Genomic DNA, 5,148 nt, shown 5'->3' on the forward strand with positions numbered 1-5,148 from the left:
TCCACATCGCCTTCCTGTTCATTGGTATGTGTGCTGCACTCAGATAGTAAATAGCACTATTTCATTCATATTTCCACACTCCTTTATTTAGCCTCAGTTGTTTGCCAGCACAGACATGGTACTGACAAAAGGAGTCCCCATGAAACAGACAAGATACTTACTATACCAGCTGACAACTTTAACACTTTTTTAGAAACTCACCATGATCAAGTGGGCTTTATCCCAGGAATGCAAGGATTCGTCACTATACACAAATCAATCAATATGATATACCATATTAACAAATTGAAGGAGAAAAACAATATGATCATCTCAGTAGATGCAGAAAAAGCTTTCAACAAAATTCAGCACCTATTTGTGATAAACCGCCCCCCCCCCCCCAGAAAATAGGCATAGAGGGAACTTACCTCAACAAGATAAAGGCCATATATGACAAACGCAGAGCCAACATCATTCTCAATGGTGAAAAACTGAAACCATTTCCACTAAGATCAGGAACAAGACAAGGTTGCCCACTCTCACCACTATTATTCAACATAGTTTTAGAAGTTATAGCCATGGCAAACAGAGAAGAAAAAGAAATAAAAGGAATCCAAATTGAAAAGAAGAAGTAAAACTATCACTGTTTGCAGATGACATGATACCATACATAGAGAATCCTAAAGATGCTACCAGAAAACTACTAGAGCTAATCAATGAATTCGGTAAAGTAGCAGGGTACAAAATTAATGCACAGAAATCTCTTGCATTCCTATACACTAATGATGAAAAATCTGAAAGTGAAATTAAGCAAACACTCCCATTTACCACTGCAACAGAAAGAATAAAATACCTAAGAATAAATCTACCTAAGGAGACAAAAGACCTGTATGCAGAAAACTATAAGACACTGATGAAAGAAATTAAAGATGATACAGATGGAGAGATATACGATGTCCTTGGATTGGAAGAATCAACATTGTGAAAATGACTATACTACCTAAAGCAATCTACAGATTCAGTGCAATCTCTATCAAACTACCACTGGTATTTTTCACAGAACTAGAACAAAAAATTTCACAATTTGTATGGAAACACAAAAGACCCAAAATAGCCAAAGCAATCTTGAGAAAGAAAAACGGAGCTGGAGGAATCAGGCTCCCTGACTTCAGACTATACTACAAATATACAGTGATCAAGACAGTATGGTACTGGCACACACAGAAATATAGATTAATGGAACAGGATAGAAAGCCCAGAGATAAACCCATGCACATATGGTCACCTTATCTTTGATCAAGGAGGCAAGAATATACAATGGAGAAAAGACAGCCTCTTCAATAAGTGGTGCTGCTGAAACTGGACAGCTACATGTAAAAGAATGAAATTAGAACACTCCATAACACCATACACAAAAATAAACTCAAAATGGATTAAAAACCTAAATGTAAGGCCAGACACTATAAAACTCTTAGAGGAAAACATAGGCAGAACACTCTATGACATAAATCACAGCAAGATCCTTTTTGACCCACCTCCTAGAGAAATGAAAATAAAAACAAAAATAAACAAATGGGACATAATGAAATTTAAAAGCTTTTGCAGAGCAAAGGAAACCATAAGCAAGACGAAAAGACAACCCTCAGAATGGGAGAAAATATTTGCAAATGAAGCAACTGACAAAGGATTAACCTCCAAAATATACAAGCAGCTCATGCAGCTCAATATCAAGAAAAACAAACAACCCAATCCAAAAATGGGCAGAAGACCTAAATAGACATTTCTCCAAAGAAGATATACAGATTGCCAACAAACACATGAAAGAATGCTCAACATCACTAATCATTAGAGAAATGCAAATTAAAACTACAATGAGGTATCATCTCACACCAGTCAGAATGGCCATCATCAAAAAAATCTACAAACAATAATGCTGGAGAGGGTGTGGAGAAAAGGGAACCCTCTTGCACTGTTGGCGGGAATGTAAATTGTTACAGGCACTATGGAGAACAATATGGAGGTTCCTTAAAAAACTAAAAATAGAACTACCATACAACCCAGCAATCCCACCACTGGGCATATACCCTGAGAAAACCGTAATTCAAAAAGAGTCATGTACCAAAATTTTCATTGCAGCTCCATTTACAATAGCCAGGACATGGAAGCAACCTAAGTGTCCACCGACAGATGAATGGATAAAGAAGATGTGGCACATATATACAATGGAATATTAGCCATAAAAAGAAACGAAATTGCGTTATTTGTAGTGAGGTGGATGGACCTAGAGTCTGTCATACAGAGTAAACTAAGCCAGAAAGAGAAAAACAAATACTGTATGCTAACACATATATATGGAATCTAAAAAAAAAAAAAAAGTTCTGAAAAACCTAGGGGCAGGGCAGGAATAAAGATGCAGAGGTAGAGAATGGACTTGAGGACATGGAGAGGGGGAAGGGTAACCTGGGACAAAGTGAGAGAGTGGCATGGCCATATATACACTACCAAATATGAAATAGATAGTTAGTGGGAAGCAGCCACATAGCACAGGGAGATCAGCTCGGTGCTTTGTGACCACCTAGAGGGGAGGGATGGGGAGGGTAGGAGGGAGACACAAGAGGGAGGGGATGTGCGGATATATGTATATGTATAGCTGATTCACTTTGTTATAAAGCAGAAACTAACACACCATTGTAAAGCAATTATACTCCAATAAAGATGTTAAAAAAAAGAAATATTAAAAAAACTGATATAAAAAATTAATAAGTGGTTATGGCTAGTCAAGCTCCTCAACAAACCTATAAAACAATTAATCTGAGCACTCCTCAAGATAGATGACAAAACCTTACTGTCCCAGCATGCCTTGCAGTGAGGATTCAGGAATGTGACCTGAGCTCCATCAGTAAGAGGCAGGGCCGGAGGTCCTAGTGGTAGCACCCAGTGCTTAGCATCGGTGTTGTCTCCACTCCTCCAAGGCAGCTGTAGTGTGGAGCCGTTCCACAGTGAAGCCTGGAGCATTATCGCTGGCCTGGTGATCCCCAGGTCTCATTCTTTAGTGATCCCAGAGATTCTGTTAGCTACCTAATATTTAAAAATTTTGTTTGCCGCTTTGATGAACTAGAGTTGATTTCACTGTTTACAGATAAGAGCTCTGTCTCTAGAAAATGATGGTAATATAGGATACAGTGGTATCACATATAATGAACATCTATATTGGTATATGGAGGTCCCGGAAGGATTTTTGAGGATGTATCTAAGCTGAGATAGGAAGAATATGTAAATGTTAGCCAGTAAAAGTGTAGGGAGAAGAGTGTTCAGGCACGGCTTGGGGGAATTTACAAAAGTCTGGAAGCAAGCATGATTTGGGGAAATGGCAAGAGATGAAGCTAGACTAGAGATAATCATAGGCCAGATTTTGCAGAGCCTTGTGAACTATGTAAAGAAATTGATACTCATATCACCAAAACAGAGGGAATCACTGAAATACTTTATCCAGAAGAGTGACATGATCTGATTTGCCTTTTATTAAGACCACTCTAATTACATTGTGGACAATATGTAGGAATGGGAGATTTGGGCAAGATAAATTAGAGAGAGACCAAACAAATGAAGGTAGTTGATGTAGGGGGATGGGTTGCGGCTGGATATGATATTTAAGAGATATTCCAGAGGAAGACTGATCAAACTTTGTGATTGGTGAATGTATGGAGAAATAAAAGGCAGGACAAGGATTACGAGTAGGTTTCCGGCTTGAATTATGGTACAGTTCATTGGGATAGTGCAGTCTGTGTGTGATGTGTCAGCGATGCAGAGAGAATAAATTCTGATTGAGATATATGTTTATTAAAGAAAGAGATCACTGGGGGTTGTATACTTTGAAAGCTTTATAGGGAAGTGTGATGAGTTGGAATCTGAAGGATAGGCAGGGTGTGGAGAAGGCAGAGAAGATGGAGAGGACACTCCTGGTGAAGGGAACAGAGGGAGAGAAGGCAGTTTGGGAGGCACACGTTAGAAGGATTTTCTGTCTTCTGTACCACTTCTGCTAGATTTCATTTTCTCAGAAGGAGTCTCATCTTGAGTACAGCCATGTGCCACGTTGTGATACCTGTACACTGGCAGTCCACTGAAGAGAAATTCCAGGAATACCAGGACCCAGCTGCTCTTCTTCCTGTACACCTCCCATTACAAGGGGCCAAAGAAGAAGGCTTTGCGGTAGTCAGGTGCCAGAAAACTACACTACACTATACTACACTACTGCACAACATTATGCCCTGAGGGACAGGGCATTGACAAACCGCAGTTAATACTGAATATCACTTCCAGGGAGATTAAAGTCAATCTTACTGGTGCCCACAACTGCACCAAATGCCTGTCTTAGGTATTCCTGTGCTGCCTTTGGTATTCTGGGGCTGTAGCCACATTATTTAAAAACAGGAACTGATTTTAGTGATGTTTGCATTTTATTTCGCATCTTTGGTAGGCTTTATTTTTCAGCCTGCTTCCATCGTAGGAGGCAGCTGCTTGACGGCTATTTGTTTTAAAAATACAAATAATGGCAATTCACTATGGGAAGGCTTCAGACTCATGGATCGTGTGGATTCTCAAGTTACCTAATGTCAGAATGAAAACTAATTACTATCCACTGAACCTCACTAGACCCCAAGGTCTTCGGGTATAAATGAAGCAAAATAAGCAAAAGTACTTTTTAGCTAAGTACTGTATGTAAGTATTAAGTAATACTTACCAATGCTGATTCTGAGGGAGTTTGATTTCATGTCTAATCTTCCAGCTTATACCTCCTACCTCAGGGTAACTTATTTCCTCTGTTTTCCGGTCCCTGTGAAGTTAGAGAACAGCTGGGTTATATACTCTCCAAAGCTCCAAATGTAGACTTCTCTTTCAGGTCTAATTGTATCCTTTTGTCATTTCAATGTGATACACTGGACCACCAATGGATTGTTATTTTTTCTTTCATCCTCTCCTCTTATTCTCCCCCTTAATTTTTTGCTATTTGGTAAAATCAAATCATCATGTTTGATTTCTGTGTTTTCCAAAGAAACTGTTTCATTTTGATATATTTTGGTACTTTTACCAAAATAATATTCCATGAGTTGAAACAGTAAATCAACTTTCTTCAAGCAGAGATTTCTAAATAAGAATTGATCCCACACT

The sequence above is a fragment of the Delphinus delphis genome, chromosome 1, assembly GCF_949987515.2.
Source record: "Delphinus delphis chromosome 1, mDelDel1.2, whole genome shotgun sequence".
NCBI classification, from domain to species: domain Eukaryota; kingdom Metazoa; phylum Chordata; class Mammalia; order Artiodactyla; family Delphinidae; genus Delphinus; species Delphinus delphis.